The 25,867-nt window shown below is 29.7% G+C and overlaps 1 long non-coding RNA gene across 2 annotated transcripts; it reads right to left on the reverse strand.

Moving 5' to 3' along the window:
* Positions 1-1,375: 1,375 nt before the first annotated feature.
* On the reverse strand, positions 1,376-22,590 carry LOC137252122 (uncharacterized). Of its 2 annotated transcripts, XR_010953453.1 has the most exons (4): positions 22,100-22,590; positions 14,205-15,087; positions 4,860-8,311; positions 1,376-4,180 (listed from the first exon to the last, which is right to left on the reverse strand). It is a non-coding gene; the product is annotated as an uncharacterized lncRNA (long non-coding RNA). The 2 variants fall into 2 exon arrangements; XR_010953452.1 differs by having other exon boundaries at positions 1,377-8,311.
* Between the last annotated feature and the right edge of the window lie 3,277 nt (positions 22,591-25,867).

The following is a 25,867-nucleotide window of genomic DNA, read 5'->3' on the forward strand; positions in this document are numbered from 1 at the left end:
ATTTTTTTATTAATGGCAAAAAAAAAATATTGATTTTCAGTAAATTTACTGCAATTAGTTTTTTTTTTTTTGAAATATTATTTTTTTTTAATTTTTTTGAAATTTAAATAATTTTTTTTCAATTGTTATATTGACTTGTAAGATCGAGTGTAATTCTGTAGATTATTAATTTTTTTTAAATATTTTTATTTATCATTTTTTGTTGTATATTTTATATACCTTCTTCCTTTATGCCACTTTCTTTGGCCTTTAAAGTAATTTTCCAGCTGATTTGCCGTTTATTCTTTCATTATTAATTGCATTTTTGATTTGGTCGTTGTTGTTGTTGGTAGTGCGCCACGTGAGTACAATCAACGTCATATTTTAGCAATTACACTAGGTATCCCCCCAATGTTATTTTAAAGCACAATCGTGCTATATACTTGTTTGTATGTATGTTTGTAATAATATCGCATGGCAATCTCTCTGGACAGATCCCAACCACAAATAACTTTTTGAAAAATCATTGAACGAGAAGATGTTGCCAAATGTGAATGTACGATGCATGTATGTATATATATGTGTAGGTAGGTGTGTGTGTGTTTATGGTCTTAAGATGCCATATACAATTTGAAGATATATTTGTATGTATATTTGTACTGCTAAGTTATGTTGTAAGTTTTTGTACGCTTGCATTGGAAAATAATAATTTTGTTTACCCTCCGCTCATACGCTTTTACGCCAACATAAAATAATTTAAGAAATTTTTCATTCAGAAATTTTAAAGAAATGTTCACAGAAAATGCAAAATTTTAGGAGGAGGTAGTATAGCGTGTGTTGTATATAGTTAAGAAGCCTTTGTTGTTGTTTTAATGCAGAAATTGTACAAAATACCATATGCTACATTTTTGTTGGTTAAAAAAAGGAGAATCGAAAAAGATTTCTTTTTTGTTTTTGAATTTAAAATTACACACATTTTAAGATGTTTTTGAAACAAAAATAAACAAAAGTTTTTTTTGTTATGTATAACAATAATTTTATTTTTACAAAAATAATTTTTTTTTTGTGTAAACATAAATAAATTATTTGTGAAGAAAGTAAAAAAATAATTTCTGTTGTTTTAGTTGTGTAGCTGTAATTGTTCTTTTTTTTATTTTTTAAAAGTATAATTTTTAGTTGCGTCATTTGTTTTGGTGTTTTGTTTTGATTAGAAAAAAAAATTTTTTTAAATTTTCAATAAAAATATTAAAGCGTGTAATAAATTTTTGTTTGTAGAAAGAAAAAAGTTTTTGTTTTTGTTATTGTGCATAGCTATAAATTGTGTTTTTAGTTTATTTTAAAGAATATTTTTTTGTCTGAACAGCTCTTTTTGGGCAGAAAGAATTTTTTTTTTTTTAGTTTGCAATGTAAATTCCATTTAAATATCATAAAATTTTATTTGAAGAAAGAAAAAAAATTTTAATTATTAAATTATGGAGCTATTGTGCATAGCAATAAATTGTGTTTGCTCTAATTTTAAAATAATATTTTTTAGCCTGAACATTTGTTTTTTTTTTTGGGTACGAGGAAAGAATAAATATTTTTTTTTTCGATTTTTCATTTAAAATACCATCGCAATAGAAGAAAATTTGTTTGTTATATTTTTAAGAAAAAAAAAAAAAATGTTGCTTTTGTTGCACACAGCTCAAAACTTATGGTTTTTCAATTAAAAAAAGGAAGAAATTATATATTTTTTTAGTTTAAACTTTATAATAGGAAAATAAGTGTTTTAGAAAATTAGAAGATAGTTGTGTTGCTGTTTAGAACTACCGTTAAAGTTTTTATTGTTTATCAAAAATTGACAAAATTTTATGTTTTAGAAAAAAAGAGAAGAGAAAATGGAAAGTTAATTTTGTTGTTATTTAGAACTGCTATAAAGTTTTTTGGGCACTCAAGTTCATTTTGTGTAAGAGAATACTTTTAAAATTTACTCTTTTAGAAAAAAAAAAATTTACAACTTATTTTTAATTATTACAAGGATCTTAAACATAAATTTTTCTCAGTAGCAGTCAATAAAATTTTTAGCATAGCTAAGAAAAGAATTAAGAGAAATAAAAATAAGTAATAAAATAAATTAAAAAGAAAGTAGTATTTACTGTTATTTGTTTTGAAAGTTTTGACTTAAGAGTTTTGAATGTTAAAATTTTTGCATTTTGAAATGTTTCTTTTTATATAATGTTTAAGAACTGTCACTTTCTTCATCTTAGATTTTTTTGTTGAATTTTACTCAATTAAATTTTTTTTATTTTAAAACTTAAATATCAGTCAATTTGTTTTGCGAACACAGAAAAGTAATGAACATATGTTATTTTTGTTGTATAGAAGTTTGCCTGAAGTTTCCTTAACATTCCAAGTTTATTAATTCGAAAAAAAGTTTTTTTCTAATATTTAGTTGATAAAATACATTTTTTGTTGTTGTAAAGAACTTTAAGTTGAGTTTAGTTGAAGATTTTTAAAATCTCAATGTCAGTCGATTGCGCCACTAAAAAACAAAGCTAATGCGGAGCGATATATAATATTTGTAATTGTTTAGGGTTTAAGATTAAGTACACCAAGTTTTTAATCCTTTTATTTATTTTAAAAACGTATTTTACAAATTCATAGTTAAAAAGGACTCTTTTTTGTTTTCTGAATATTGAATAATAAAAAACTTAAAATTTTTTGTTTTAGTTGCATGAGATTTTGCTCATTTTGGTGTTGTTCTTATGCTTTATTTTTCTTGTTTTCTGAATTTTTATTTTTTCATTAACAAAAAAAAAAATTATCAAAATTTATTATTTGAAGCAGAAAAGATTTTGTAAACTTCGTTGCTAAGGTTGTGTAGTAATTTTGTTGTTAATTTTTTTTGTTTTCGGAAAATGTTTTTGATCGCAAAAAAACTTTTTTAATTGGAAAGATTTTGCTGTTCTTTTTGGCAATTTTTTTGCTTCGGTTGACAAAAAAAGAGGAGAAAAGTTCTTGTTTTTTATTTTTTTTGTATTGAATTGATTTTGTTTTTTACTTTAATGCTTGAGATATATTTTTTGTTGTTGTTTCGATGCCGAGCCTCAACTTAGGTTTTGATCTAATTACAAAAATGTTTTGTTCAACGCGGTTTTGCTGTTGTCAAAGATGTTTGACTTGAATGTATGTTTACTGAATTAAAAATTTTGCTTGTTTTAAATTTTTTTAAGGGATCAAAAAAAAATTGTTTTAAAACTTTTTAGAAAAGCTATCGAATACAAATTTAAATTTTGTGTTTATAATGTTGTTAGTTTCTTTTTGTTGTTACGCACACTTTTATGTATTTGTATAGAATTTAAAAAAATAAAATTTCTGCATTTCTTTTATATTTGTTGTTGTTATAATTTTTGTTATTTTTGTATTTTTTTTTTTTTTTGAAATGCATATATTTGTTATGAGTTTAGATAAAATTTACAAAGTATAAATATTTCCATGAAAGAATTTTATAGGCTGTGTTACGTTTTTTTAACATTGTTGTTGTTTTTTTACTTTTCTCTGAACTCCACATATTCACCTTTCAATGTCTAATTGAGGCTTTAGCTGAGAAAAAAAATAAAAAATTAAAAAAAAAAAATTATTTTGGTGCAGTTAAAAATATTTCATAAAAATAATAATAACGTTTGTTGATTTTGTATAAATTGCTTGATAAAAACAATAATAACGTTTGTTGATTTTGTAATTTTTACTTTTGTTTTTGTCGAAATGAAAAAATTTGAAATATTTGATTATTTTTATAAATTGCAGATAAAAAGAATGTTTACAAATTTGTATTTTTGTTGTTGTTGAAATGAAAAAACTTGAAATGTGTATTTGTTTTTTGTTTTCATCAAATTGCCTTAGCAAATAAAAAAAAAAAAGATTTTTAAAAATTTGTATTTTTGTTGTTGGAATGAATAAATAACGAAAAATTTGTTTTAAAAGTTGCTGTAGCAAATGTTTTTTTTTTAAATTATTTGTTGTAGTTTTTTATACTTCTTGTTTTGTGTTTTTATGCTAATAACTTAAGATAAAAACAAAAAATTCCAGTACTTATTAAAGTCATTGTTTAGAGTGTGTTAAAAATGTGTTGTTGCTGCTTGTTATTCTCGCTGGTGCTGTTGTTGTAGTCTTTTGTTGTTTTTATCAAAAGGAACCGTTTTTTGTTGCTACTTGTGTGTTTCTGTTGTTATATAAAAACAAATTTGTTATTGTTGTTGCTTGTAACATTTGTCTTTTGTTTTTCTGTGTTGTTGTTTTTTGTTATTTTTGTAACTGTAATGCACTTAAGACGGTAAAAAGTGACCGAAAAAATATTGTTTGCTGTTTTTTGTTTTGTAATTTTTTATTTTAATATTTAGCTCTTACAAAAGTGAAATCTAAATGGAAATATTATACAATGATTTTGTTGTTATACATAATCTAATATTTTAAATGAAACAACAAATTTTTTCTGTAGCCAAGTTTGCTAATTTATTTTGTTGTCATTTATATTTTTTTGTTGTTTTTTGGTTTATCTATAACTTTAAATAATTTCTTTCCAAATTTTCATAAATTTGTTGCGGTCAGACCGATCTAAGTGAGCATTTATAATAAATAATATAATTTTGCATATGTATAAATGTTTGTTGCGTGTGTGTGTACAGAAAAATGTATGTGTGTGTGTGTGTAGTGCATGCAACATAAAATGAGTTCGAATTTTGTTTTACTTTTCTTAAAGAATTTTGACTTAAAATACACTTTTATGTATTTTGTATGTATGTGTTTATGAGTATGTATGTAAGCAAATATGTATGTGTGTATATCTTTTGAAGTTTGTTGCGCGGTCTTTTGGCTCTGCTTTCTTAGCTACCGTTACTTACATCTTGTCTGCCATGTTCAATAGAAACATTATAATTTCATTTGCAATTTGTCTCTCCAATAACCCTCACTTAAGTATGCATGTATATGAGTATGTGTATGCTTTTGTATATATGTGCATGTGTGCGCCTAAGTATGGCCAAAAAAGGCACGATGTTTGTTGTATTTTTTGAGAGGGTGGAATCGTCGTTTTGGTGGCTTGCTTGACTTCACTGGTTTGTATTGAATTTTACTTGCGAATAGTTTTGGCTTCAAAGCTGCTTGGTGTGGGTGCTTTTTTTGTATGGATATTTCAAACGAGTAAGATGGAAAATTAAAGAAAGGGGGACTTTTGAGTGTGAGTAGGTGGGGTTGATGTTTTATTGATAGCAATTACGATGACTGCTTGCTGCTCGAATGGTTGGTTGTTTGTTGGTTCATAAATTTATGATGCAAAGTTTAAATGCTGTTGCGCTTCTGTTGCTGCTGCTTTGTTGTTGTTATAAAGTTGTTTTTTGTTGTTGTTGTTTTGTTCCATATTTTTATATAGTTTGAGTCGATAGTAATTTTGGTTGCGCTGTCTACGATTTTGATAGCTATGCATGTATGTGTGTGTGAATGTGTATGTTTTCGAAGATTGAACAAAACTATCAAAGACTGATGCTGATGCTGTTGTTAAATTGTTGTTGTTCTTGTTTTTTCATTTGCGTTTGATAATTTATTGAAAGTTATTTGTATATATGTATGAAGACGTGTAAGTGTGTATGGTGGTATGTTCGTATATTTGTATGTAAGCTTGATATCTTTGGCACTGCCATTGAGCATTGAAATTTGTTTTTGATGTTGACGATTTTGATACACGAAACTAACTTTTCAAACAAATTTCAAAAGAGATTTATTTATTTATATAGATATGTTAACATATGCCCGCATATTTATTAATCCAGATTTTGGAGATTTTCTTTAAGAAAATTGACCACAATTTAAGCACGCTACAAAAACGCTAAATGTTCTTTTGAATTTATGTTGGTCTACTTTTTTTTGGGGGTTAGTTTTCGAAATATGCACACATGATTGCTTGCATGAATGTTAGTTGCTTTGGGGTTAAGTGGCGTTTTTTGTTTTTGTACGAAATCTAATTTCAAAGTTGTTTTTGATTTTGATTTTAATTTTAGATTTATCATTTTATTTATGCTGTCAAACGTAAGTAATTCAAACAGTCACAGCCATTCTCGTTGTTTTTTGTGCGCTAACAATCGATGACATGAAAATTTATGTTTGTGAATATTTTCTTCTGAAAATGAAATTTTGATTGCATTTAAGCTTTCGTCAATAGAAATAATTTGACCAATTTCGTTTTGAATAATTTGCTATGTAGAAAGAGTTATGCATTTAAGCTTAGTTTTCATGTTGAGACTTAAATATTCGGTTTACAGCATATTTCTACCACAAAAGCAGTGATGCGCAACGTTGCTAAAGGTTTTTATTTTTACTCCCAGCGCTTTATTACTGTGTGCTTTTAATTTGCAAACGTAGCGTGCATTAACTCATTGTTGCATCTTAATTTTGATTTTCGAAAATAGAAACTTGCGCAACTCCTCAAGACTCACGTGTGTGTACTGCTCGCGAAACTTTCTTGTTATAAGGGGAGCGCATGACGCCGCCAGGTGTTTGGTGTAGATTTTCTTAGTGTACATGCAAACTTAGCGTGAGTTGATTCATTGCTGCATCTCAATTTAGTATTTTCCAGCATACAAACTTGCGCCAGCTCTTCAAGATACGCGCGTACATCACTGTTCGCGACAAACTTCCTTGTTATGTGGGGAGCGCAAGACGCCGCCACTGTGCTGCCAGGTGTTTGGTGTAGATTTTCTTAGTGTACATGCAAACTTAGCGTGAGTTGATTCTTTGCTGTGTGTCAACTAAGTATTTTCGAACATACAAACTTGCGCAGCCCTTTCAAGATACGCGCGTGCGTCAGTGTTTGCGAAATTTTCCTGTTATGTGGTTAGCGCATGATGCCGCCACTGTGCTGCCAGGTATATTGTGTAAATGGTTTTTTTTACTTAAATTCAAAACGGGTGTATATTGATTCATTGCTGCATCTCAATTAAGTATTCTCGAACATACAAACTTGCGTAGCCCTTCAAGATACGCGCGTACATCACTGTTCGCGACAAACTTCCTTATTATGTGGGGAGCGCAAGACGCCGCCACTATGCTGCCAGGTATATTGTGTAAATGTTTTTTTGCTTAAATGCAAAACGTGCCTGTTTTGATTCATTGCTGCATCTCAATTAAGTATTTTCGAACATACAAACTTGCCCAGCCCTTCAAGATACGCGCGTGCGTCACTGTTTGCGAAATTTTCCTGTTATGTGGTTAGCGCATGATGCCGCCACTGTGCTGCCAGGTATATTGTGTAAATGGTTTTTTTTTACTTAAATGCAAAACGGGTGTATATTGATTCATTGCTGCATCTCAATTAAGTATTCTTGAACATAAAAACTTGCGTAGCCCTTCAAGATACGCGCGTACATCACTGTTCGCGAAAAACTTCCTTGTTATGTGGGGAGCGTATGACGCCGCCACTGTGCTGCCGCCAGGTATTTTGTGTAAATTTTCTCAGCTTTTGCTGTCATTTCCGTTTGCTCCTCCTCTCATCGGACATTTTTTGGAATTTAGTTGCGCTTAATTTGAAAACAAAAATTTGCTTACTTATCTGAAATTTTTTTCTTACCAAACATTTTGCGCTTTGCATTTTCTTTGTTATAATTTTTTTGTTTGCTATTCTAAAGACGATTTTGCTCTTGTTTTTATTTTTATTTTTACTTTTCCAACATTTCACATTGCGTTGCTTGCCAAAAAGTCTATTTTTTATTGCGTCTTTCCGGGGAGACAAACGAAATGAGCCAAAGTCGTTATAGCCAAAGTTGCGTGCATGAATTTGTTGAGAAATTTTCTTGCGCATTTGTCTCGCATAACGACTTCCGTGCTGCTTTCTGCAAAGCATTATTTATGCCACATTATTCATATATAATAATTATGTGCGTTTTATGATCGCTTTAATGGTGTTTTATGGGTCGCCAGGAAAATATTTGTTGCTCAAGTGAAAATTTGGGTGTCGTTGTGTGTGTGTGTGTAGAGCTTTAAAAAGCACGTTTGTTCGTAAAAAGTAAGCAGTTGTTTTTGTTTCTGCTGTAATTTAGCACATTAATCTAAATTAATTTTGGTTTTTTTTCGTAATATTTTTTTTGCAAGTTTAAATGCTTTAAGTGCGTCAGTCTTCTTAAGGGTGAGGATTTTAAATTTATGTAATATTTTTTGTAATATATATTTTGTGTTTCAAAAGGCTTTTTTTGATGTAATTTCCATATTTAAATTTTTGATTTTGGTTGTTTTTTGTTGAAAATAGTTCAAATCGTTTTGTCGCCAAATTAAATTTTTGCAAAATTTTTGTTGAATTTTGTGTGATCTAAAAATAAAAAATTTAAAATCCGAATTTGAGAAAATTTCATATACCAAATACTTTTCAATTTTGATATTTTTTTCTTAATATTTATAGCGAAAATATTAATAAACTTGCAGTTAATGAAATCCAATTTTGAATAATCAAATATTTAAAATTTCATGCGACCAATTAAAGAAAAATAATAATTATTTTTTTAAAACTAGCAATGAGAAAAAACTAAGTTTTAAATTTAGATTTCGGTTTTAATAATTACCAAACGAAAAAATTTAGCAAATTTTTTAAGATCAGAGTAAAAAAACATTAATTTGCTTCAGTTTGGTATTTGTTTTAAATTATGAATTTGCTATGAATTTTTAGTTTTCATTATAAAATGAAAAATTTAATTAAAAAAAATTTTAGCTGTGATAAATTTGAAAAGAAAATAAAATAAGAATGTATTATTTTTTTAACTTAATTATGTGAATTTTTAAAAAAAAATTTTTTTTTATTACCAAATAGATGCTAATTAAAAATAAAAATTTATCCAACTTTACCAAATTTCAGTTAAAAAAAAAAGCAATAAATAAATAAAATAAAAGCTAAATTATAATTTTTCAAGCTTTCCACGTTTTTCAATTTCATTATTCATTCGAAACAAAAAAATAAAAAAACAATAATTATCATAAAAATTTTTGTTCTGGCCTTGAGCTCGAATCGAGCTTTGAATCTTTATCAGCTTTATAGCTGATGAAAAAAATAAAAACAACTGAATTAATTATGTGAAAATTGCTTACAATACAAAAAAAAAAAAAAAAATAATAAAATTATATGAGTTGTATCTTAAATTATCAAACTCTTTTTGCTTTCCCAAAAACAAAAAATAAATAAATATACCAATATAATTGTTTAACCTTATAAGTAAGAGAAATTCACCTTAGTATAAAAATGTTTTCTTTTTATTTTAAATTTTAGAAATTTTTAAATTCGTCATATTCAATGCGTTTGGCATTTTTGCACACTAGCTAAATGACTAAAATATTGAAAAATGTGTTTCTACAAAACATTTTTGATGCAAACATTTTTTAAATATTTTTTTAAATTTTATTACAAAAAAAATTATCAGAAGTAAATAATTTTGCACTTAAAGTTAGACTGAGAACGAGTCTGATTTAAAGCTTAGTTAAAACATTATTTGCAAAACTATTCCTTTCAGACCTTAAATTTATTAATATTAATATACATACTTACATATAAGTATTTTAAATTTGTACATTTGCTTATCTTTGTGTTATTATAATTTTATTAAAAAAAAGAAAAAATATATAGAGAATTCATAAAGTTAGATGTTAAATTTAAGGAAAAATGGATAGTTTATGTATAAACCTTGTGCTCATATGTTGTTGTTATTTTGAATTTCTTTATAATATTTAAAACGTTTTTTGTATGTTTGTATGTATGTAACACTTTTATGCCAAATATTAAAAAATGCTACCAATGCGCAATGGTAACCGTCTTTTAAGTTGAAACGGATATGTTTGCGTTGTTTTGGTTGGTTTCTAATAAAATAATAAATTATAATAAAATAGTGTAAGTTTTAGAGTTTAACAAAATTTTCAATTACTTAAAAAAAGAATTTTCATCAATATTTTAAAAAAATTTCGAGGTTAACTATGATTTAAATGATTTTAAATTCTAATTCCGTACAAAAATTGATTTTATTGTAAACTCAAGCCAAACAAAATTTTATGCCGACTGCCACTTTATATTTTGCCCAAATTATGTATAATCGTGAGTGTGCTCAAAAGTTGTTGTTAAATTTTTGTTAATTTCCGTTGCATCCATTATACTGCGTTTCTACCAAACTAAAACTCCTTGTTTGCATATTTCGTACGACCGCTAAAACAAGTCTAAAAATATCGAGAGTGGTATACAAAGACGCGTTTTTATTTAGCTCAGGATCAATAATCCGAAAACGAGGACCAAAAATTTCAGTTTTTGTCAACACATATTTTGTATAACAGAATTTTAGAATTACGGCATATTTTCGAATATGAAATTATTTGCATAAAAGAGTTGGTAAACACGAAGTTTGAGCTCGGTGGAAACGTAGCATTCATTATATGCCATTAAAAAGTAAAATTGTAACTTTGGTGCACAATTTTTAATTTTTATACATAATTTTTAATTTTCATATATAATTTTTACAGCAAAACTACTCACGTGGTGATTTTTATTCGAAAATTTTTTACTCACAGATTATATAATTTTTATATATTTTGAATTACGAAGAGCATCAATTTAACTATCATTCTTGAAACTTACCAATCCCACGGAAATTGTTATAATTTGACAAAAAATATTGCAAAACAATTTTTTCGAAGTTCAATTTTTAAAAAGTCCACTTATAAAGCATAAATTTAGTTTAGAGAAAAAAAAAAAAAGAATTTCAAATTTAAAATTGAAAATTAATTTAGTTTATTTATTATAAGACTTATTAAAAATCTACTAATTAAAAGTCAAATTAATTTAGTTTTGTTTTGTTAAATTCTTGACTACTTTTTTGGCACATTTTCGAAAACTGAATTTAACCACCAAAAGCAGGTGTTTTTATAGTTCAAAAAAATAAATTTTAAAACGTTAAGTGTTCATAAAAGAAGTAATATAAACTGATAAACAAATGTCACTTAGAAAAATTTTCATAATTTTTTCGAACGAAAAAAATTATACATTTTAAATAGCATCAAAGTAATTTTTTCAACTTCAATTTGAAGTTTTTAATTAAATTTGACTTATTTTTAAGTATTTTGAAACCGATTTAAATTTAATCAGTATTTTTGCTGTTACGAAATTTGAAAAATATAAAACAAATTTTAATGAAGATATTAAATTTCAGATTCTTCAAATTATACTTGCAGACAAATTTGTGTGGCCGCTGACTAAAAATTAAAAAATGCCTTTTGTACAGTCTCGAATGGTTAAAAAACTTATTTAGCAAGATTTCTTTTAATTTTTTATAATTTGAAAAACCTTTTTGGACTAGTGCCTAACTCTGAATTTTCAAGCGTTTCTCCCAATTAGGTAAAAGTAAAAAAGAAAAGATTTTAGTACATATTCGACGTAACATTTTGGGATGGTTTCCATTAAATATATATATATATATATATAAATATTGTTTAGCATATAAACAATGAGCGCACGAGAGCAATCGAGCGTTTGATGATTTTGGAAAAACAGTTCAACTTCGAAACTTTTTCGAAATTAGTTTTTTGAACAAATAATTTAAACTCCAATATTTTCGGAATGCATTTATTTTTAAGATAATTAATCACGATTACTTTAAAAATAGCGTTATTTTGGAGAAACTATCAAAGATGTATCTAATATGTAAATAACGTAAATATGTTATGTAAATATTTGAAAAATGTACGCAAATTTTGAATTTAGATATAATTATGTAAATTAGCTGGCTTGCAAACTACGAAAGTTGAATTTATTTTCAAATTTACGAAATTAATTTCAAAGTTATATTTTTTTAATTTTCTCATGGCAATAAAAATAACAACAAAGTTGATTTCGAAAAACTTTTGCAAACAAGTAAGTAATGGAAATCATAAATTTAAAATTTTTCGAGGCACTATAACTAAACAAAAATTTTACCGTTTGCACACTTTTAGTTTTTCTGCATATTGACGAACATGCAACTATTTTAGAAGTTTTGATTATTGAATAATTTTTATAGAAATTAAAATACATACTTCGAAAGCTTGTTCGAATGTTTGTTATTTTTTTTGCAGTTTTTCGCTAAAAAACTTTATATAAAACATCACTAGTTCTGATTCAGCAACGTCACATTTTTATTCCTAGTCAAAGCACATTGAGACGACTGCAACTCAGCAACAGCAGCTCATAGGCAAAATTTGTTTGAAAGCGGTTCCTCAAGTTTTCTAAACAGTAAGTAGCCTTTGTGCTTGAATTTTGCGCAATACAATTTTTTTATTATTAAAATGGGTAAAACATCTTTTCGATTAATATTATATAAATAAAATGCAATCATTTACATAGATATTTATTTTAAAATTTATAAAATTTTGACTATTTCAAAGTGAAACAAGTGCTGCAAAATTTGTTTAGTTACATATCGTCACAAAAACTGTGCTTCGAGTTTTGTAATCGGCTATAAGCTGTTGCTTTACTTTAATAAGTGTTGTCAACTCATTCAGTTTTGTACAAAATTTATTGGTTTTTGTATATTATAGCGTTCAGCGCGACTTTCAAAATTTCTTCAGTGAAATGTTTCCAAAACCATCATCAATACCAGTTAAACAAGGAACACATTTAACGAAATTCGTATTCGATGCTGTGTATATATCGAATTTTTGTTGGTATTACAGGTTTTTGTCGCTTTGTGCAAAAATTAAAACTTTTACATATTTTTCGAACTTAAAATTTTGTTGAACTTCGAATTTTTTCGAAGTTGTGGTTATTGGAGATTTTCACAAAAATAATACAACTTCGAAAACCTTTCGAAATTCGAACTATTTTCAAAGTTATTATTTTGTTTATTTGCACTGTTGTTCCTTGGTTTTTCGGCTCTTTGTGCTAAAATAGAAGTTTAAAATGTTTATTTACGCTTTTCTCAAAAATAATACAATCTCGAAAACTTTTGGAAGTTCGAAATATTAAAAAAAAAAAGAAAAAGAAGTTTTTGTAGGCATTTCTTTTGTATTTTTCGAAAGCGAAATTTTTTTTATATATCAGCTAATTTTCAAACTGGAAGCTTATTTTGCTTCCAATTTCAGAAATGAAATCCAAACTTATTTTTTGAAAAAAAAAAAATTTGTTTTTCTGAGCTTTTTTTGCTTTCAATTTCTGAAGTAAAATTCAAACATATTTTTTTAAAAATAAAATTTTTTTTCTGTGCTGTTTTTCTAATTTTGCAGCTTTTCATAATCGACAAGTTGGCTACACTATTTATATTGTTGTATTCAATGTGTGCACACTTCAATGCCAGGTTTTAAGACGAAAACGTAGAAGGTTTAAAAAAAAGTAAATAAAAAATATAAAAAAAAACTTAATAGTTATTTCTTAAACTCTATATGGAACACTTTTTAAGTACGAACAACAAATTTAAAGCGCTAATTTTTACTTAAGATGCACGAAAGTTATTTTTACTGTATGCTATGCGTTTTTGTTAGCGTTTTGTAAAAATTTCTTTTAACACTTTGCAACTTTTACAAAAAGGTCTATAACCCGTAAAATTAAAAATTTCAAACACCCAACGGTTTTATAAACACTTCAATAAGCGCAAATTGTTAAAAGAAATTTTTCAATTAACGTTTTCGGAATATCTATATTTTGAAAGCCGGTCTATTTTATTCTTCAATGACATCCAAAAAGCAGCTGCCATTTTTAATGGGTAGAGAGCTACGAATTGGGTGGTGGTGGTGTTTGTTGTATTTGTATTGAAAGGATTAAAAAAATCACGCATAAAATATTTTTTATTTCGAACTTAAACAAAATTTATTTACATTTACATATCTAACTATTGAAAGTTAATTTTGTTTTCTTAGGAAATTTAGTTTTTGCATAGCTTCTCAGACGCCGTTGAAGAAGTTTATGTGTGTGTGTATGTATGTTTGTATGTATAAATGTGTGGGGTGCCATATTTGAAATGTAATTTTTTTATTATAATTTCACAGAATATTTGTATGGATGGAAATATTTACCGTGCTTAAAATTATATGTAAAAATTATGCTTACATATACATATAGATATACATATGTATGTATATATGTACACTCCCTTTTTGTTAGTAAATAAGCGAATTACACACAAATAAAAAAAATTAATTTTAAAATTCAAAATGGTTCACACTTTTAAAATTTTGTATATCTTAGCCAAAAACCTAAGGCTCACCTTAATTTTCGAATTTTCCTTGTTTATTTGTATTTATATTTGGAATTTGTTAACTTGTTTTTCTTGCTGCAATGCGAAATCGAAACCAAATTTGGCCGAAAATCAATTGCCGGTCATCATAATTTATCACAGCCAAAATACGATGCCAAAATAGTCCAAAATCTAAGCATTGCATTTCCGTTATATTTTAGAAGGGTGTTTTTTGTTTTCTTCGAAAAGAGGGTTTTTGTGCCTGCTTATGTGTGCGTGTGTGAGAGAGGCTGGGTGCAAGTTTGTGTCTCACGCGATTTGAGTGAGTTGTATGTGTGTATGTATGTGTGTAATTGAAGAGTATGTTGCTGTTAAGATGAGTTGAGTTGATGTTATTTTTCTACTGCAGAGTCCTTTGAGTCCTTAAATAGTTGTTGTTGTATTTAGAAGGGGTAACTTTTATCTTTTTTGTTTATCTGCATTCTCCACTGTGTTTCTCCTTCGTGCGTTGTATGATTTCTCCGCTTGGTTATCTTTATCTGCCTGCCATCTTTGAATTAGAAAATTTTCGCCGTAAATGCGGCATGAGTGAGTGTTTGTTAATCAAGTATGTATGTATATGTAAAGCTTATTTTCGGCGCCAAATATAACTCAAGATTTCATCTTAAATTATCACTCATTTGTAAAAGAAAATATAGAATTTTGCGTCGTATATGTTGTGTATGTTTAAAATAAATAAGAAACGATTTTTATACAACTTTTGCTATGTTTTTTTTGTTCATGTTTGTTTTTAGTTACTGGAATGTATGCATTTTTCTGCTGACAGATATATGTAAGTAAAAGTCATCTCTCCTTGTTTGAGTTTCATATGATCATTGTTGTTTGTAGAATGTCCGTGATAATTTGATGGTTCCTGTGAAGGTATAGAAATTGCATTAGTTTCAAGTTTTCAAAATCATAAAAAGGAAACTTATCATGGACATTTTTTTCGAAGTTCAGGTTCGATTCTCTCGAAATTACGGAACTTTACAATAAATATTTTGCTGAACTTAGAATTTTTCGATGTTATATACATAAGCTCACATAATTTTCGAAATTCGAATAATTTTCAAAGTTCGAATAATTTTCGAAATTTAAATTATTTCTAAGCCAAATTAAAAAAATACATGCTCGCATTATTTTCGATATTCGAATAATTTTCGATGTTCGGGTAATTTTAGAAATTTGCATTACATTTTAAGTTAACTTTTTGTATGCAAGCTCGCATTATTTTCGAAGGTCGAATAATCTTCGAAGTTCGTATAATTTTCAAAATTTGAATTTTTCTCTAAATTTCTTTATATTCGAACTCATTTCAAACGTCAATTTATTTCACTAAGAACAAACTTAAATAAGTACAATAGAAAAAACTAACCGTAACCAAAATAGAATCATAAGCTGACTCAAAATTAATGTTTTGGATGAGCATGTCGTATTTTGGCTGCTCTTATTAATCTGAAACTTTGGTTGACTTGAATTTCTGGATTAATACTTTTCTTTGTTCGTAGTGATTTGTCTTTAATTTTTTACTTCGGATTTTTCAAAGATATGATAATATATATTTTTTGCAAAAATAAGTTACCTTCGAAAAATTTTCGAAGTTCGAATTATTTTCGAAACCCAATTAAAAATAGAAAAAAAAAATAAAACTCAACTAATAAAATAAATTTTTTCGGGCAGCTTAACACGATTAACCTTGTTTAATTCTGCATAGCGCGTAATTATACTCAGCGTGCTTGGCACACAGAGTATATTAACTTTGATTGGATAACGGTTGGTTGTACAGGTATAAAGGAATCGAGATAGATATAGACTTCCATATATCAAAATCATCAATATCGAAAAGAAAATTTGATTGAGCTATGTCCGTCCGTCCGTCTGTCTGTTAACACGATAACTTGAGTAAATATTGAGATATCTTCACCAAATATTGTAGACGAGCTTATATGGACCCAGAATAGATTAGTATTGAAAATGAGCGGATGATAGCCACGCCTACTTTTTAAATATATAAAATTTTGGAAAACACAAAAACCCTGATTATTTGGTAAATACTACACCTAGAATATTGAAATTTGACGTGTATTGAGACTCTTGATAAAAATTTGAATTTTTTTTTTTAAATGGGCGTGGCACCGCTCACTTGTGATAAAATCAATTTTACAAATATTATTAATCATAAATCAAAAATCGGTAAACCTATCGTAACAAACTTCGGCAGAGAGGTTGCCTCTGCTATAACAAACGCTTTGAAGAAAAATTGACGAAATCGGTTAAGGACCACGCCCACTTTTATATAAAAGATTTTTAAAAGGGTCGTGGACGCGTAAAATAAGCTATATCTTTGCAGAAAAAGCTTTATATCAATGGTATTTCATTTCCCAAGTGGATTTATAACAATAAATAGAAAAAATTCAAATTTAAAACAATGGTCGTGGTACCGCCCTTTTATGACTAAGCAATTTTCTATGTTTCGGGAGCCATAACTCGAAGAAAAATTTACATATCGTAACCAAATTTTGTACACATATTTTCCTTATAGCTCACCCGAACTTAGACACCTTCACTTGTTTTTTGATGCCCTTATTAACCTAAATCTTTTATATTAATGTTATTTTACCTCCTGATTTCGTTGTTGTTTTGCTACATTTACAACGTTATTATAACTGCCGTTTCAGTTTTCACTGCCTTTGTTTGCGAATAATTTAAAAACAAGAAGAGACGAATTGCAATTCTCCTAATGTGAGAAATATATTTTGATATTCTTTCAAAAATAAGATAATTAGATACATTTTATTCTGTACGAAAAAAATCTAGCAAGGAGACCCTCTTCTTCTTCTTATAACATATTTTTTTTTTCAAAACTAACAACTTTGAAAATGTTACGAAGTTTGAACAATTTTCGAAGTAAGGTAAGTTTTTTGATGATTTCCTCTTATATTATTTTTTTTCATTGTACTTCATTCCTTACGAAAGAAAAAAATCCTAAGAAATTCTTAAACCCATTGAAAAAATGTGTCTTTGTAGGAGACAGGGAATAATTCTAAAAAAAATATGTCATCCCAAGGTATACATTGAGCAAGAATCTGTTATTTTTAAGAAAATTATGCACTTGGATATTTTTTCGAAATTGCAATTATTTTCGTTTCTCACAAAAATAATACCACATCGAACAATTTAATTATGCCTTTTCAAAGTTTTTTACATACACAGGGTAATCCAAAACTTCGTTACATACTCTGCTCACGTATTCCTGGGACCAAGACAAACAAAAAATATTAGATACATTTTTTTGAGCTCCGAACAATTTTTTCGAGAAAAAGCTGCTCGAAACTATCATGTTAACCGATTGTCACTCAGCACATCTCGATCGATTGCCAGCGTATTTTTTATATTATAGAAATCTCAGATCATGGGCTTCCCGTTTATTTATGAAACTAACTAAAGATAAATGCGATGACCCAGATATATTTCCTTTTTTACATGCAAAACAAAATTTGCAAGTCCGCCGGGAAAACAAAATTATTAAAAACCAAGTCTGCTTTCCACTAAAAATTCAAACTTGCACTTTATCAAACATCACGATATAGAAAAACTATGCCAAGAATATAAGAAATTTTGAACAATTCTTGCAAATTTTTCTAGGTTTGAATATTGGGAATTTTCTACTTATGAAATTAGTAAATGTAGTAAACTGTATAAAAACCTTTAAAAAAATTTTAATTTTTATATTGCGAACATTATGACCAGAGCTGCTCAACCCCTGTACACTTATAGCACTTTTATTTTTGTTTTGCGCCAAATCAAAGGCACAGATACCAATTTACACTTCAAATATAAAACAAAAATTTCAAAACACTTCCGTATGCTCTCACATATAAGAAAAAATCATGTGGAAGTTTTGGATTTTTGGATTTTCATATGCTAATGCAAAGCAAAAGCAGTTTCATACGATGAACGAGCACTTCGGTATAAAACACAAATTTACACTAACAAATTGACAACTAAAAATTATTCAATACTATTTTAGCACTGAAAGAAATTTGTATTCAAAATTGATTCATTAAGAGAATTAAAATTACTCCAGCCATCTAAAGGTTTGACCTCGGAATTTGAGATAAGACTTGGAAACTTGCATACGCATTTATTTTGATATTATGTAAATGGTATTAAAAGTTATGAAAAGTCGCATGTGGGTGTCTTGAGATGTTCATGACCGCATGTCGCAAAATATAGTACTCCGCAAATATTCCGCATTCTAAGTCTTGCTCGAGTTTTGCGCTCAGTTCGAAGTTGAACATTATGAAATTCTCCACAGGCCCAGCCTAAAGTTCTCTTTCATGGTCTCAACCATTGCTGAGTTAAGCCTCGAGCATTTGCTGAAACTTTGTATCGATTTTGATTAGATATAAATGAAGCGAACTTGTTGAAATATTGTATTTAGACTAACATATGGGTTGCCAGCAACATCGATTAAAAATTAAAAAAATGGGCGTGGGTTCGCGCTTTTTAGGATCAGTTTTTCACAACAATTCCGAAGCTGTAACTCCGGTAATAATTCAGGTATCGTAAAAAAATTGGTAGAGATGATCTGAATGCCATAAAAAAATATCTTCTAACTAACTACGGGAAATTTCAGCCTAAATTTGATTAATTAGCACAACTTATATATTATCCACAAACAAATATTGCTCAGGCCTTGAACCCAAATTCGAAGCCACAATAAAAATTATCTACCCCGATTCATTCATTCTTTATTTATTTACTTAGTTCTAATTCCCTCGAAAAACATATTTTCCGACCAATTCGAAAAAATTACCCAACTTTTTGAGATAAATAAAAAAATTTAATTAAATAATCTTCTATAGGCGATTATGAAGGGGAAATCTTGTTCGGTGAAGTGTTGAAATGAAATAAAATTGTGATTTTATCACATATTTATATCAATAAGGAGCTAACTCAAAAATCTGAAAATCTGAAATCTTTTGAAGTTATGCGTACCTCCGGGTTTCAAAATTCATTACCTATCGGCGAGAAAGGGCCTTGTAAAATACAAAAGTTGCATTGGCGTATATGGAGGAGGCAGTAATTCTTCTGAATATAGCTTTTTGTTGTTGGAAGCTTATTTGGTCTAGGTGTGCGACATGTTTTTGCGTTAGTTTTGTTGAAAGCAGTTATCAGCTTTCACATCGGAGACGACGATTTACATTACTTAAGTATAAGTTTTATACTCAGCTGAGCAGAGCTCACAGAGTATATTAATTTTATTCGCATAACGGTACCCCATAACGGCATAAACTTATCGAGATAGATATAGAGTTCTATATATCAAAATGATTTGAGCGAAAAAAGAAACTCATTTAGCCATGTTCGCCCGTTCGTATGTCCGTCTGCCTTAAACACGACAACTTGAGTAAATTTTGAGGTATCTTAATGAAATTTGGTATGTAAATTCCTGGGCACTCATCTCAGATCGCTTTTTAAAATGAACAAAATGGGACTATAACCACGCCCACTTTTTCGATATCGAAAATTTCGAAAAACCGAAAAAGTGCGATAATTCATTACCAAAGACGGATAAAGCTATGAAGCTTGGTAGGTGGGTTGACCTTATGACGCAGAATAGAAAATTAGTAAAATTTTGGACAATTTAAAAGAAGGTAAATTAAAAGTTTTGCAAGCTGTGTATGTATACGTTACACTCGAACTTAGCCTTCCTTACTTGTTTGATATGATGATCTTCAATTTATTAAAAATAGTTATTATTATTCTATTGTTAGTATAAATTTGAGTTTTGTTTTCGAATAGAGATAAAAAAAGTGTACACAAATGATATAGCTACGCTGATAAGATCTATTTCGGAGGCCGTCATTCCTCGATCATTTGACCTATCCAAGCGGTGTTTTTGTTTCTTCTGCCAAATTCATATTTCCGTACTCCTGAGCAACTTTTTTCACACGTTAATAAGAATATGTTAACAAGGCCAATGCGAATGCTCGATTTTTACTTGCCACTTTTGACACCACGAAGATGTTTAAATTATTTGGCAATTGTCAAAAATGACAAATAAAAAAAATAAAAAAATAATATACTTTTGTACTGATTGTTTTTGTATAATTGAAACTAGCCAAGACGTTTTCGAAAAAATGTGAAAATTCGAGAAGTTTTTAAAAATCTGCATGAAAATTTCGACTGGTTTATTTAAATTTTTTAGAATTTTTTTTGAGTATGTGGTTTAGTTACCCATACAACTTTAGTCTAACGATGTGTATGTTTTTGAGTCTCACACATTTCATATTGATATTTTTTTTAAAAAGCATGTTGCAGATTTTCTTCCATTTAAAAATTAAATTATGCGCTCTTCGCATGGCAGCAAATATAAATCATTATACGAAACAAAAAAAAAAAATTTGTGAAAAATTATTTTTAATTTTGAGAGAAATATAACTAGCAGACTTTTAAACACTTTTTGAATATTTCTCGAATTTCCCAACTTTTTCCAAAAATAATTGAAATATTGGTTTGCAGATCTACTGTCAGTTACACAATTAATTAAATTAACGAAAACTACATTAGCAGAACATAATTTATAAAATTTGCTAAGAATTTTCCCTGCTATTATCGTGTGCGCAGCTGTAGATGTCTTTTTGAAGCGTCGTAAAAACCAAATATAAAAAGATATACGGGGTATTCCATCCCATTTCAACCAATTTTGAACCCGACCCCTTTAGAATTGGCTGAAAGTTTATCTTCTTTTTCTAGCTTACGAAAGACGTTTTTCAGAATTTTTTCAAATTTTTTCATCCAACTCAAAAAAAGTTATGAATTTAAAAAAAAAACACCGGTTTTGTTTTCAAAATGCTATAACTTTTTCAAAAATTGACCGTTTGGGATCTTTTTTTTTTTAAATTTGTTTTTAAATGTACTTTTCGGAAAAAATAGTTTTTTTTTTTTTAATTTTTCAGTTTTTCGAGATATTTCGAATTTCGCCTTTTTTTCATAAAAAACTTCAATCAATTCTGCAATCATTCCCACTAATCCCGGAGTGGGCCAATTTTTTTTTTATATTTGTTTTATTTAATTGAAGAAAAAATTTTCAAAAATAAAATTTTTGTTATCAATTTTATTTATATAACAAAAAAATGTAAGAAAACTATTTTTAAGTATTCTTTTCTTTATATATTATGGTAATCCACGATTAAAATAACCAGGATTAATGCTGGACAGCGAAAGCGAGTCATTTTAATCGTAGATTATCATAATATATAAAGAAAAGAATACTTAAAAATCATTTTCTTAAATTTTTTTTGTTATATAAATAAAATTGATAAAAAAAAAATTTTAATTTTTAAAATTTTTTTTTCAATTAAATAAAACAAATATAAAAAAAAAATCGGCCCAATCCGGGATTAATGGGAATGATTGCATAAGTGATTGAAGTTTTTGATAAAAAAAAAAAAATGGCGAAATTCGAAAAATCTCGAAAAATTGAAAAATTAAAAAAAAAAATTTAAACATTTTTTTGTATTTTTTCCGAAAAGTACATTTAAAAACAAATTTAAAGAAAAAGGATCCTAAACGGTCAATTTTTGAAAAATGTATAGCATTTTGAAAACAAAAACGGGGTTTTTTTAAAAATTCATAACTTTTTTGAGTTGGATGAAAAAATTTGAAAAAATTCTGAAAAACGTCTTTCGTAAGCTAGAAAAAGAAGACAAACTTTCAGCCAATTCTAAAGGGGTCGGGTTCAAAATTGGTCGAAATGGGATGGAATACCCCATACACTTTTTGTTTAAAAAAATGTCACAAATTTTAAAACTTGAAAAAACTGTAAAATTTACAACACTGCAAATACACTTTTAAAATATATAATTTTATGCACTCACCTGTGAATGAAAATGTAAAAACGATAATATTAGGTTAAATATGCCCTTTTATAGCACAAAACAATCTTAATTATGCTGAAGCTTGTTGATCCGTGAAATATTGCTTTTTGAAAATCGAAAATAATCTTTTTTGAGTTATTATATTTTTATTTTTTTTATTTTTTTTTATTTTATAACCTGAACTTATTATTTTGAGTGCCGTTAAGAATAAACTTCTTTGTATAGATTTTTTTTGTATGCTTCAAATTAATATTTAATTACTGTCAATCTGACTTTCGGTGTTGCAATTTTTATTGAACTTGGCTTGCTAAATCCAACTGTGGGCCGCCAGGCGCACATATATTCGGTTAAGTGTAATCGCGAGCACTTATTATGTGCTACGATGAGTTGTAAACTTTAAACCAACGATCCAAGGATCTGAGTGATCCCATCACACAATGGACAGCCTGTGACTGTTAGTATGACTGTGATCTTTTTGTGTCGATGTTGAATGTTGGATGATCAAAATGAAACTGATCGTAACTGCGCAAATTCAACGGTTTATAAAGCAGCCCATGACTGCAATGCAAGGACGCTGTGAAATACGACCTCATCCCCACAAGGATAGCACAAACAAAGAAGCGCCGCACGCACAATGGTCACACACATTATTTTTGTGTGTTTTTTTGTTTGTTTGTGCATTATATCAAAAGACTTTGGTTATTTGTAGTAGCTTCCAATTTAAACTTGAAATTCAAGTTTTGTACAAAAAAATTTATCAGATCTCACAACAAAAACGTTTAAAGTTCAATGTTTTTCCTTTGTCACTTTTTCTAGTATTTGTTGTAATTTTTTTTTGTTGCAAATTCTTTTTTGTTTTTGTGGTGTGAATATTACAGTACAGTTTGCACGCATATTAGCTTTGCATTGTAGCGAGTTTGTGTGTGTCCTTGTTGCGCGTCCAAAGCACACCTGGACCAAAAAGCTGGACCAGCATCAATTGCAAATAAACAATAGAAACATTGATGAATTAAAACCAGTTGTGCTTGTTGCGCTCATACATACATGCATACATATGTATGGATGTGTATAAAGGTAACGTAGTTTTGCAAAGTATCCTTGACCATTGAACTGTCTATAATTTTTTTGGGATATTGTGCTTAAAAAAATATACACGAAAAGAGGGTGAATAGGGGAAAAGGATGCAACAAACGCAAGAAATTTTTATGTTTACAATTTTGCGTAAAATGCATGAAATTATTTTGTCTGATAACAAAAATTAGATTTTGAATTGAAAAACTTTAGCAATGCGTATATCGACATTGCTTTTCGGATGGAGTTTTTAAAAGGGATCCAAAATTAGGCTTAACCGAACGGAAGGACCCCAATAAAGTGCTAGGACTTATGTTATAGAATAAAGCCGTCCTCTTGCCAAATACAAGAAGTTTCCTTCGACCAAGCTTAATTGCTGCCTCGAGATCCGGCAACTCTTCCGCCCCTAATAACTGGAGCTGTCGAGCGCAGGCCACGAACACAGAACGTGCTCAACCGTTCCTTCCTGCAGCTCGCACTTCCTACGCCTGCTGTTACTGACGAGGCCTAACTTATAAGCATGTGACGCCGGAAGGCAGTTTCCAGTTACTATGGTCATCGTGCGCCTTAAGTTTACTCTCTTCTGAGATATGAACCACTTTGTGAGTCTACCATTTTAGGCTTTACACATGATCTCAGAAATTTTGCAGCTACGCGCTTTAGTCCACGCCTTTCCTGTTTGATGGATCATATGCAACTCCTATCTCCTTTTGATTTCCCCCAAACGGATTGGGACGTATATCATGTTGCAAAGTTTTTTTTGCCAACTCATCGGTTTTGTCGTTATCTTCTTTCTCTTTGTGACCAGGATCCCAGTAAATATATATGGTGCGGCCTCAGCGAATTTTTTCCAATGCTTCTTTGCATACAAGAACACTTCCTGATAAAGTACCTGACTATCAATATATATATTGACGCAACTGCCGCTTAAGCACGCTTTCTCCAGAATTTCTGTTGCTTTCTTCACGGCTATAATTTCCACCTAAAAGACGCTGCAGTAGTCAGGCAAGGATCTACTTATTTCTGGATCAATACAGTAAATAGCAGACCCCTTCACTTAACTGGGAGCTATAGGTACAGTTTGTTCTGTCATTTCTGCACACTGGCGCCAACCCTTCGGCTCAATTGTGGCCCTCGGAACTCTTTCGAATCCCAGGCACGGTACCATATATTCCGTTTGCCCGATATTTGATGGCGTCATACTGCTATGGCCATACGGTCTGCACTCAAGCTGCCTTGTTATAGTTGCTAACGCGATATTTTTGGCCATTAGGTCTGCAGCACGATCTGAGAAATGGCATGTAATGCTGCTGTCAGGGTAGTTTCTTGGGCTCCCGTTATGCTAATCATTGACAATATGCATACCCCGTCTAGGTTTTTGGTATACGTACTTATATGTGTGGTTGCCCACCAAAGAAGGACCCCATAGTGAAGTATGGGTTTGGAAATTGCCTTAAATACCAAATGAGAGGGGCGCTAGGCGCCACGTGCATTCACTTGCATGCATTGAGGAGGCTTTCTTCACTCTCTATTCAATATGGAGTTTCCACGACAACTTACTATCTAGGATGACTCCTTGATATTTGGTGCTACATTTTTGTTGTAGGGTTACCCCTGCAAGCTTAGGCGGTGTCCCTTAGGAACCTGTTCTAGGTCCAACGCTTTGGAATGCGATGTATGACGGTGTGCTACAAATCGACCTTCCCGGAGGCACAGAAATTGTCGGCTATGCATATGATATTGTCGTAGTAGCAGTGGCCAAGAAACTTGATCTGCTCAAGCATTATGTAATGACGCCGTGGGAGACTAAAGGAATGGCTGACGAACATGGGGCTGGAGATGGCCAGCAATAACACAGAAGTGGTTTTGGTGAGCTCAAAGCGGGTTGTGGATGAGTTAGTCCTAACGATAGGAAAATAAATTCAAAGCCTTTGTTGAAATATCTAGGAGTAAACATTGACTCAAAACTAATATTTAAGGAGCACTTCAGGGCGGTGGAGGAGAAAGGTTTTAGAGTTGGTGGAGCCCGCGAATAATGTCCAACATCGGCGGCCCAGGCGAGGCTACCCGTCAGCTGTAATATTATATGAATTGTCCACCAAAAAGATAAGCTAGCAGCCTACCATATTACTGCTATACGAATAGCATGTGCTTATCGGACGGTGACCGACGACGCAATACATATTTTATCCAGAAAAATCCTAGTAGATCTACTCTCAGGTGAAATGGCCGATCTATATGGCATTGGAATCAGCCGACCATCTGAAGGTGCTAAGAAAAGCGCAAGGTCACGAACAACAGTTAGGTGGCAAGAACGGTGGGAAGGATCGAGAAAAGGGCGCTGGACCTTCATGATTGTTCGGAATATAGCGGAATGGTATGAGCGAAAACACGGCGAACAAAATTACCACCTCACACAGATATTGAGCCGGCACGGCGGCTTCAACGAATATCTACATAAGCGGGGGATAGAGGAGGATGCTTTCCGTCAACACTGTTCCTCCGAATTGGAAAGCGCAGAACATGTAATGTTTCACTGCCCTCATTTTCACGGCGAAAGACTCTCTGTACACAGAGTTTTTGGAGAGGAGCCTTCCATTAGGAATTTAGTTCCCCGAACCTTTATAATTATGATGAAATTGATGCATGCTGAAAGGGAGCGCAGAGAAATGCGCATACGAAGTATGCCTAACGGCG

Source organism: Eurosta solidaginis, chromosome 1, assembly GCF_040869045.1.
Source record: "Eurosta solidaginis isolate ZX-2024a chromosome 1, ASM4086904v1, whole genome shotgun sequence".
Lineage (NCBI taxonomy): Eukaryota > Metazoa > Arthropoda > Insecta > Diptera > Tephritidae > Eurosta > Eurosta solidaginis.